At 39.5% G+C, this 11,178-nt stretch overlaps 1 non-coding gene across 1 annotated transcript; it reads left to right on the top strand.

Moving 5' to 3' along the window:
• Positions 1 to 7,160: 7,160 nt before the first annotated feature.
• Positions 7,161 to 7,268, top strand: LOC112738602 (small nucleolar RNA R71). Its single transcript, XR_003169553.1, has one exon. It is a non-coding gene; the product is annotated as a small nucleolar RNA R71 (small nucleolar RNA).
• The last annotated feature ends 3,910 nt before the right edge of the window (positions 7,269 to 11,178 follow it).

The raw sequence follows: 11,178 nt of genomic DNA, 5'->3' as shown, positions 1-11,178 counted from the left end.
CGTTTCCTTCTTCTTCAGTGTCCAAAATTACAAAATCTGCTGGGAAAATAAACTCCCCAATCTTCACTAACAGGTTCTCCACAATTCCATTAGGTGTCTTGATTGATCTGTCAGCCATGACTAGTGACATCCTGGTGGGTTTAAATTCTTCTATGGCAAGTTTTCTCATCATTGAGAGAGGCATTAAATTGATGCTGGCACCCAGGTCACAGAGAGCCTTGTTGAGAATTATCTTACCAATAGTGCATGAGACTACAAAGCTTCCTGGATCCTTAAGTTTTGGTGGAATACCCCGTTGAATCACCGCACTGTATTCCTCGGTGAGTAATATGGTTTCCCTTTCAAGCCAACTTCTTTTCTTGTTGATAAGATCCTTCAGAAACTTGGAATATAGAGGCATTTGCTCAAGTGCTTTAGCCAAGGGAATGTTGATTTCCAGCTTCTTAAAAATCTCAAGGAATTTGTGGAACTGCTTGTCTTTCATCTCTTTGTTGAACCTCTGAGGGTAAGGCATTGGAGGTGTGATGCTTTTTCCTACTTGCTGCTGCCCCTGAGCTACCTCCCTTGAGCTGTGTGGCTGGTTGTTCTTCTCTTTGAGTTTCTCAGTGTCTTTGTTTGGCATCACATCTTGCTCCTTAGCCTCATCTGCCTTTGTTTGATTCTCATCCTCTGTTGGTTCTTTGATGTTCTCTGCTTGCTTCCTTGTAGTGTCATTGTTGCTTATCAATGTTCTCCCACTCCTCAATTGTATTGCCTTGCATTCTTCCTTGGGATTTGGAATTGTGTCACTGGGCAGTGAGTTTGAAGATCTCTCAACAGATACTTGCTTGGAGATTTGCCCCATCTGTCTCTCTAGGCTCTTTATAGAGGCTTCCTGATTCTTTGCTACCATTTCTTGGTGTTTCAACATTTTGTCTATCATGGCTTCCAAGTGGGTGATTCTTTGGGCTTCAGGTGATACTTGAGGTGGGTTATGAGATGTGGGTGGTGGATGGTAGGCATTTTGGTTGGTAGATTGGTTATTAGATTGGTATTGGTTGATGTTGGGGTAGTTGTTTTGAGGTTTTCTGAAGGGGTTTTGGTTAGTCTGCTGCTGGTTGTGATTTTGGTTGTTTCTTGGATTGTGTTGGTTTGAGTTCCTCTGCCATGGTTGTTGGTTTTGGGTATGGTTATCTCCCCATCCGAGGTTTGGGTGGTTCTTCCAGGATGGATTGTATGTATCACCATACACTTCATTTGGTCCTTGGTTGTGCATATACTGAACTTGCTCTTGTTGTTGTTCTTCTTGAGTTTCTTCACTCTGTCCCCATGTGGTTGATGGTTGCTAGTGTTGACTGCTGCAACTTGGAGACTATCAATCCTCTTGGCCATTTGCTCAAATTGTTGTTGAATTTGCTGATGCATCATCTTGTTTTGAGCTAGGATTGAATCCACTCCTTCTAGTTCCATTACTCCTCTTCTTTGTGATGGTTGGCGGCTTCTTTGATGAGCAAAGAAATATTGGTTGTTGGCCACCATATCCACAAGATTCTGAGCCTCTTCAGCAGTTTTCATTAGTTGTAGTGAACCTCCAGCAGAATGATCTAATGCCTCCTGAGATTTTAATGTCAGGCCTTCATAGAAATTTTGCAACACGTCCCATTTATTGAACATCTCTGGAGGACACTTTCTGATTAAGGCTTTGTACCTCTCCCATGCTTCATACAAGGATTCGGCATCTAATTGTGTGAATGTCTGCACCTCGGTTTTCAGCCTGATGACTCTTTGGGGTGGATAGAATTTGGCTAGAAATTTAGTCACCAAGTCATCCCAACTAGTGATACTTCCTTGGGGAAAAGTTTCAAGCCATTGTGCAGCCTTATCCCTTAATGAGAATGGGAACAATAGAAGCTTGTAAGTTTCAGGATTCACGCCATTGGATTTGACAGTGTCACAGATCCTTAAGAAGGTAGATAGATGTTGATTTGGATCCTCCAATGGTCCTCCCCCAAATGAGCAATTGTTCTGGACCAATGTGATGAGTTGTGGCTTCAGTTCAAAGTTATTTGCATTGACATTAGGGGTGAGAATGCTACTTCCACAATGTCTAGCATTTGCAAAGGTATAGGAAGCCAATACTCTCCTCTGTTGTGGTTGATTATTGACTCCTCCTTCTGGATTAGATGTATCTCCTTCCATCTCGTGGAATTCTTCGTCTGATTCCTCTTCTCCAACAATACTTTTCCCTCTTTCAGCTCTTCTTAACCTCCTGAGAGTTCTTTCGTCTTGTTCATGAAAATTGGGTATGGCTCTTCTTGTACCTGACATACAAGCAGAACATAAGAGCACACAAACCAGTTACACTTCAATCTACTGCTAGAATGAAGTTTTAGTTAGCTTAAGCAAAAATTCAAACAGTTAGTGGGTTAGTCAAAAATAAAGAAAAAGTGCTTGATCTAGACCACCACCTCACTTAATCATTGTCAATCTAATCAATCCCTAGCAACGGCGCCAAAAACTTGATGAGATATTTTGTTGAGAAACGAATCTCTCACAAAACATCACAAAACTAACTGGCAAGTGTACCGGGTCGTATCAAGTAATAAAAACTCACGGGAGTGAGGTCGATCCCACAGGGATTGAAGGATTGAGCAATTTTAGTTTAGTGGTTGATTTAGTCAAGCGAATCAAGTGTTGGTTGAGTGATTTGTGACTTGCAGAATGTAAATTGCATGAAATTAAAGAGAGCAGGGAATTAAATTGCTGAATCTTAAAGAACAAGAAATTAAATGGCAGAAACTTAGAGTGCAAGAAATGTAAATTGCTGAATCTTAAAGTGCAAGGAATGTAAATTGCTTGAAATGTAAAGGGGATTGGGATGTGGATTTGCAGAATTTAAACAAAGAAAAACTAAATTGCATCAAACAGAAGAGGGAAAGGGAATTAGGATCGAACCGGATCTTGAAGCGATAAAGTAAATTAACAGAAAAAGCAATAAACAGGGAATTGAAATAAGAAATTCAGATCTCAGGACCTAGAGACTAGAAAACCAAGTCTAGATCTCAATGCCTTCCTAGATCCAACAAGACAATTGCAAGGGAATTGTAAATTGCAAAGAAAAGAGATGAAGAACAATGAACCGGAAATGAAATTCAATTAACAGTAAAGAAAGCAGAGAGATCCAAGATTGAGATTGAAACAGAATTTCTTCAATTCTCCAATCCAAGATCCAAGACAAAAGTAAATGGAAAATGAAAGCAATGAAAGCAAAGAAATTAAAGTTCACTCAAGTTCAAAAGCTCTCCCAAAAACTATTATGAAAATTCCAAAAGGAAAAGCTCTCTTAATAACTTGAATTCTATCCTATTTATACACTTTCCAAAATGATCTTCAAGCCTTGAGTTGGGCCTTTGTTCTTGGTGGAATTGGGTTGAAAGAGGCCTTGGTTGATTGCTCTTGAAGATTGAAGAAGAACCGAAGTGAACCAATTGAACCGGTTTTGAAGTTTAGCCAAAGCTGGACTTAACGTTAGGGCCAAAGTTAGGGGTCTAACTTTGACCCCAACTTTTCATAGCAGCAAGCCACATCCTTCTGGTTTGGACGTTGGTGCCAATGTTAGGGGTCTAACTTTGACCCTAACGTTGGCAATGCTTAGTGCTAGTGGCGCCAACGTTAGCCTCCAAGTTAGGGGGCTAACGTTGGCGCAAACGTTGGCCTTCCTCCTTTGTAATTTAAGTGCCAACGTTAGCCTCCAAGTTAGGGGGCTAACGTTGGCGCAAACGTTGGTGCCCTGGGGAGAAACTCTCAAGTTCCAACGTTAGCCTCCAAGTTAGGGGGCTAACGTTGGAGCCAACGTTGGCCACTTCCTTTCAATGTCATGTGCCAACGTTAGCCTCCAAGTTAGGGGGCTAACGTTGGCTCAAACGTGGGGAGCCCAGGGAGTGATTTTCATGCCCAACGTTAGCCTCCAAGTTAGGGGGCTAACGTTGGGGCTAACTTCATGCATCCCGGTTCAATTTCACTTATTCCATTGTCCTCTCTTCACTCCTAGCCATTCCTCTTTGCTTCAACCTTTCTCCAAGCTTTCTTCACCTATCATTGATCAACCAAACTAATCAAAGCTATGCTCAAAATCATGAGATATTCAATCTTTCATAATATGCAACAAATATAGCACAAAACCTCATGAAATGGCATGAATTCATATATGGTTGGTTCAATCAAGGGAAACATGAAAATCTACTCAATTGGCTTGCTTGTAGCTCAAGAAAGTGCATAATTCTAATGAAAACTAAAGAAAAATACTAGCTAAAATAGGCTAGGATGACTTGTCATCAGTTGCTTCCAATAATTGTGTGGAAGAAAATGTATCCCCTGAGGTATCTCAGGGATCTCTTAATTTATAGTCAAATGTTCTACCACTGAGCTATAGACCCTTGATGGAAGCTTTTGTCTTCCCTTTCCTCTTTCTAGAGGTTTCTCTGGCCTTAGGTGCCATCAATGGTAATGGAAAAACAAAAAGCTTATGCTTTTACCACACCAAACTTAGAATTTTGCTCGCCCTCGAGCAAGAGAAGAAAGAATAAATGAAGAAGAAGAAAAAATGGAGGAGAGGGAGAAGGGGTTGTGTTTCAGCCAAGAAGAGAAGAGAGGGTTGTGTTGTGTGAAAATGAGGAAGAATGGAAGGCTTTATATAGGGGAGGGAGGGGGGATTAGGTTTTGGCCATGTAGGGTGGGTTTGGGTGGGAAATTGATTTTGAATTTTGAAGGTAGGTGGAGTTTATGAGGTAGGTTTATGGGGAAGAGTGGATGGCTGTGAGTGGTGAAGAGGTGATGGGGAAGAGGGATTGAGGTGATTGGTGAAAGGTTTTGGGGAAGAGTGTTTATGGGATTGTGTGAAAGAGAGGTGAGAAGAAGTGAGTGGAGGTAGGTGGGGATCCTATGGGGTCCACAGATCCTGAGGTGATCCTGTGGGGTCCACAGATCCTGAGGTGTTCAAGGATTTACAACCTTGCACCAAATTAGGCATGTAAAATGCCCTTGCACACAACTCTGGGCGTTCAGCGCCAGGTTGGTGCCCATTTTGGGCGTTCAACGCCCATTTGTTGCCCATTTCTGGCGTTGAACGCCAGAACCATGCTTGTTCTGGGCGTTCAGCGCTAGCTCCTCTTCAGGGTGCATTTCTGGCGTTCAGCGCCCAGATGATGCCCATTTTGGGCGTTCAGCGCCCAGACACTGCCCATTTTGGGCGTTCAGCGCCAGAACCATGCTCTGTTCTGGCGTTGAACGCCAGACAGGTGCTTCCTCCAGGGTATGATTTTTCTTCTGCTGTTTTTGATTCCGTTTTCAATTTTTATTTTTATTTTGTGACTCCACATGATCATGAACCTACAAAGACATACAACTAATAGAAATATAATTAAATAAAGATTGGGTTGCCTCCCAACAAGTGCTTCTTTAATGTCAATAGCTTGACAGTGGGCTCTCATGGAGCCTCACAGAATAGCAGAGCTTTGTTGAGACCTCCCAACACCAAACTTAGAGTTTGGATATGGGGGTTTGACACCAAACTTAGAGTTTGGTTGTGGCCTCCCAACACCAAACTTAGAGTTTGGCTGTGGGGGCTTTGGTTGACTCTGCTTTGAGAGAAGCTTTTTATGCTTCCTCTCCATGGATGCAGAAAGAGATCCTTGAGTTGCAAACATAAGGTTGTCCTCATTCAATTGAAGGACTAGTTCTCCTCTGTCTACATCAGTCACAGCTCTTGCTGTGGCTAGGAAAGGTCTTCCTAGGATGATGGATTCATCCTCTTCCTTTCCAGTATCCAGGACTATGAAATCAGCAGGGATGTAAAGGCCTTCAACCTTTACTAACACGTCCTCTACCTATCCATAAGCCTGTTTTCTTGAATTGTCTGCCATCTCTAATGAGATTTTAGCAGCTTGCACCCCATAGATTCCTAGTTTCTCTATTACAGAGAGGGGCATGAGGTTTATACCTGAACCCAGGTCACACAGAGCTTTAAAGATCATGGTGCCTATGGTGCAAGGTATTAAGAACTTTCCAGGATCCTGTTTCTTCTGAGGCAATGTCAGTTGATCCAGATCACTTAGTTCATTAGTGAACAAGGGAGGTTCATCTTCCCAAGTCTCATTACCAAATAATTTGGCATTCAGCTTCATGATTGCACCAAGAAACTTGGCAGCTTACTCTTCAGTAACATCCTCATTCTCTTCAGAAGAGGAATACTCATCAGAGCTCATGAATGGCATAAGGAGGTTCAATGGAATCTCTATGGTCTCTATATGAGCCTCAGAGTCCTTTGGTTCCTCAGAGGGAAACTCTTTATTGATCACTGGGCGTCCCAGGAGGTCTTCCTCCTTGGGATTCACGTCCTCTCCTTCCCTTACAGGTTTGTCCATGGTGCTTATGTCAATGGCCTTGCACTCTCCTTTTGGATTCTCTTCTGTATTGCTTGGGAGAGTACTAGGAGGGATTTCAGTGATCCTTTTACTCAGCTGGCCCACTTGTGCTTCCAAATTTCTAATGGAAGACCTTGTTTTATTCATGAAACTTACAGTGCCCTTGGATAGATCAGAGACTAAGTTTGCTAAGCTAGATGGATTCTGCTCAGAATTCTCTGTCTGTTGCTGAGTAGATGATGGAAAAGTCTTGCTATTGCTAAACCTGTTCCTTTCACCATTATTAAAGCCTTGTTGAGGCCTTTGATCCTTCCATGAGAGATTTGGATGATTTCTCCATGATGGATTATAGGTGTTTCCATAAGGTTCACCTAAGTAATTCACCTCTGCTATTGTAGGGTTTTCAAGATCATAAGCTTCTTCTTCATAAGAAGCCTCTTGAGTACTGTTGGATGCAGCTTGCATTCCAGTCAGACTCTGAGAAATCATATTGACTTGCTGAGTCAATATTTTGTTCTGAGCCAATATGGCATTCAGAGTATCAACTTCAAGAACTCCCTTCTTCATAGGCGTCCCATTACTCACAGGATTCCTCTCAGAAGTGTACATGAACTGGTTATTAGCAACCATGTCAATGAGCTCTTGAGCTTCTGCAGGCGTTTTCTTTAGGTGAATTGATCTACCTGCAGAAGTATCCAATGACATCTTTGATAACTCAGACAGACCATCATAGAATATATCCAGGATGGTCCATTCTGAAAGCATGTTAGAAGGACACTTTTTGGTCAACTGTTTGTATCTTTCCCAAGCTTCATAGAGGGATTCACCTTCTTTCTGTCTGAAGGTTTGAACATCAGCTCTAAGCTTGCTCAGCTTTTGAGGAGGAAAGAACTTGGCTAAGAAAGCCTTGACCAGCTTATCCCAAGAGTTCAGGCTATCTTTGGGTTGAGAGTCCAACCAGATTCTAGCTCTGTCTCTTATAGCAAATGGGAAAAGCATGAGCCTGTAGACTTCAGGATCTACTCCATTAGTCTTAACAGTATCACAGATCTGCAAGAATTCAGTTAAGAACTGGAGAGGATCTTCAGATGGAAGTCCATGAAACTTGCAGTTCTGCTGCATCAGAGAAACTAATTGAGGTTTCAGCTCAAAATTGTTTGCTCCAATGGCAGGAATGGAGATGCTTCTTCCATGTAAATTGGAATTAGGTGCAGTAAAGTCACCAAGAATCCTCCTTGCATTATTATTATTTTCGGCTGCCATCTCCTCTTCCTGTTTGAAAATTTCTGAAAGGTGTTTGCTGGATTGTTGTAATTTAGCTTCTCTTAATTTTTTCTTCAGAGTCCTTTCAGGTTCTGAATCTGCTTCGACAAGAATATTCTTGTCCTTGCTCCTGCTCATATGACAAAGAAGAGGGCACAGAAAAATAATAATAATAGGGATCTTTTTTACCACAGTATAGAGGTCCCTGTGTGATTAGAAGAATAAATAAATAGAAGGAGAAAAGAGAGAGAGAGAATTTTCGAAAATTATTTTTGAAAAAGAGTTAGTGATTTTCGAAAATAGTTTTTGAAAAAGGTTAGTAGTTTTTCGAAAATTCAAATATAAAATAAAATAATTAGTTAATTAAAAAGAAATTTTTGAAAAAGAAGGAAGATATTTTCGAAAATTAGAGAGAGAGAGTTAGTTAGGTAGTTTTGAAAAAGGTTAGAAACAAACAAAAAGTTAGTTAGTTAGTTGAAACAAATTTTGAAAAGATAAGAAGTTAGGAAGTTAGAAAAGATATTTTGAAATCAAATTTTTGAAAAGGATAAGATAAGAAGATATTTTTTTTGAAAAGATATGATTTAAATTAGTTTTTGAAAAAGATTTAATTTTTAAAATCACAATTAACGACTTGATTCATAAGAAATCACAAGATATGATTCTAGAACTTAAAGTTTGAATCTTTCTTAACAAGCAAGTAACAAACTTGAAATTTTTGAATCAAAACATTAATTGTTATTGTTATTTTCGAAAATATGATGTAAAATTAAGAAAAAGATTTTTGAAAAATATTTTTGAAATTTTCAAAAATAACTGAAAAAAAAATAAAAAAAAAGATTTGATTTTTGAAAAAGATTTTTTTTTTTAATTCGAAAATTTGATTTGACTCATAAAAACAACTAGATTTTAAAAATTTTTGAAAAAGTCAAATCTAATTTTCGAAATTTTAAGAGAGAAAAAGGGAAAGATATTTTTTTTATTTTTGAATTTTTATGATGAGAGAGAAAAACAAGAAAAATGATGCAATGCATGAAAGTTATGGATCAAAACAATGAATGCATGCAAGAATGCTATGAATGTCAAGATGAACACCAAGAACATTATGAAGATCATGATGAACATCAAGAACACATCTTTGAAAAATTATTAATGCAAAGGAAACATGCAAGACACCAAACTTAGAATTCTTTAATGCTTAGACACTAAGAATTCAAGAATACATATGAAAAACAAGAAAATACACAAAACATGCAAATGCAAAGATCAAACAAGAAGACTTACCAAGAACAACTTGAAGATCATGAAGAACACTATGAATGCATGAGAATTTTCGAAAAATGCAAGATGTACATGCAATTGACACCAAACTTATAACATGACTCATGACTCAAACAAGAAACACAAAATATTTTTGATTTTTATGATTTTATAATTTTTTTGTATTTTTTTTTCGAAAATTATATTGAAAAAGAAAAAAATAAGGATTCCAAAATTTTTAATATGAATTCCAGGAATCTTATGCTCTTTAGTCTAAAGCTCCAATCAAAGGGTCAGGCATGGCTTAATAGCCAGCCAAGCTTTAGCATGTAACAGGTAGATCATGAACAGTAGTAGGTGGATTAGCACCAACTAGCTTGCTCTTGATAACAAATTGGAAGCCTTAGTCCAAATGAATTTAGACATGGCTTTACAGCCAGCCAAGCTTCAACATGCTTTATGAAACACTAGAATTCATTCTTAAAAATTCTGAAGAAAAATATATTTTTGAAAACATTTTTTATTTTTTTAGAAAACATATGATTAAATTTTTGAAAGATTTTTGAAAATTTTTTGAAAAGAAAATAAAAAGAAAATTACCTAATCTGAGCAACAGGATGAACCGTCAGTTGTCCATACTCGAACAATCCCCGGCAACGGCGCCAAAAACGTGGTGCGCAGAAATTGTGATTACACTTTAATTATGTAAAATTCATCGCTCTTTCTTTCCCTGGTAATGGCGCCAAAAACATGATGCCAATACCATGGTTCACAACTTCGCACAACTAACCAGCAAGTGCACTGGGTCGTCCAAGTAATACCTTACGTGAGTAAGGGTCGAATCCCACGGAGATTGTTGGTATGAAGCAAGCTATGGTCACCTTGTAAATCTCAGTCAGGCGGGTATAAAATAGTAATGGGGTTTTCGAAAATAATTAATAAAACAGGGATAGAAATACTTATGTAATTCATTGGTGAGAATTTCAGATAAGCGAATAGAGATGCTTTCGTTCCTCTGAACCTCTGCTTTCCTGCTATCTTCATCCAATCAGTCTTACTCCTTTCCATGGCTGGCTTTATGTAATACATCACCATTGTCAATGGCTACTTTCGGTCTTCTCTCGGGAAAATGATCCAAATGCCCTGTCACGGCACGGCTAATCGTCTGGAGGCATCACCCTTGTCAATGGTTTCATCCTATCCTCTCAGTGAAAATGGTCAACACACCCTGTCACGGTACGGCTATTCATCTGTCGGTTCTCGATCATGCTGGAATAGGATTTACTATCCTTTTGCGTCTGTCACTACGCCCAGCAATCGCGAGTTTGAAGCTCGTCACAGTCATTCAATCATTGAATCCTACTCGGAATACCACAGACAAGGTTTAGACTTTCCGGATTCTCTTGAATGCCGCCATCATTCTAGCTTACACCACGAAGATTCTGATTAAGAGATCTAAGAGATACTCATTCAATCTAATGTAGAACGGAAGTGGTTGTCAGGCACGCATTCATAGGGAATGATGATGATTGTCACGTTCATCACATTCAGGTTGAAGTGCGAATGAATATATTAGAAGCGAAATAAGATGAGTTGAATAGAAAACAGTAGTACTTTGCATTAATCTTTGAGGAACAGCAAAGCTCCACACCTTAATCTATGGAGTGTAGAAACTCTACCGTTGAAAATACATAAGTGAAAGGTCCAGGCATGGCCGAATGGCCAGCCCCTCTGATCTAAGAACCAGGCGTCCAAAGATGTCTAATACAATAGTAAAAGGTCCTATTTATAATAAACTAGTCACTAGGGTTTACATAAGTAAGTAATTGATGCATAAATCCACTTCCGGGGCCCACTTGGTGTGTGCTTGGGCTGAGCCTTAACTTTCCACGTGCAGAGGCCATTTGTGGAGTTGAATGCCAGGTGTTGATCCATTTCTGGCGTTCAACTCTGGTTTTTGATCCATTTCTAGCGCTGAACTCTAGAATTGGGCAGAGAGCTGGCGTTGAATGCCAGTTTGCGTCCTTTAAACTTGGGCAAAGTATAGACTATTATATATTTCTGAAAAGCCCTGGATGTATACTTTCCAACGCAATTAAAAGCGCGCCATTTTGAGTTCTGTAGCTCCAGAAAATCCACTTTGAGTGCAGGGAGGTCAGAATCCAACAGCATCAGCAGTCCTTCTTCAACCTCTGAATCTGATTTTTGCTCAAGTCCCTCAATTTCAGTCAGAAAATACCTGAAATCACAGAAA

This window comes from Arachis hypogaea, chromosome 13 (assembly GCF_003086295.3).
Source record: "Arachis hypogaea cultivar Tifrunner chromosome 13, arahy.Tifrunner.gnm2.J5K5, whole genome shotgun sequence".
NCBI classification, from domain to species: Eukaryota; Viridiplantae; Streptophyta; class Magnoliopsida; order Fabales; family Fabaceae; genus Arachis; species Arachis hypogaea.
The sequence above is the reverse complement of the archived record's forward strand: the minus strand, read 5'-3'. Positions and strand labels throughout refer to the sequence as shown.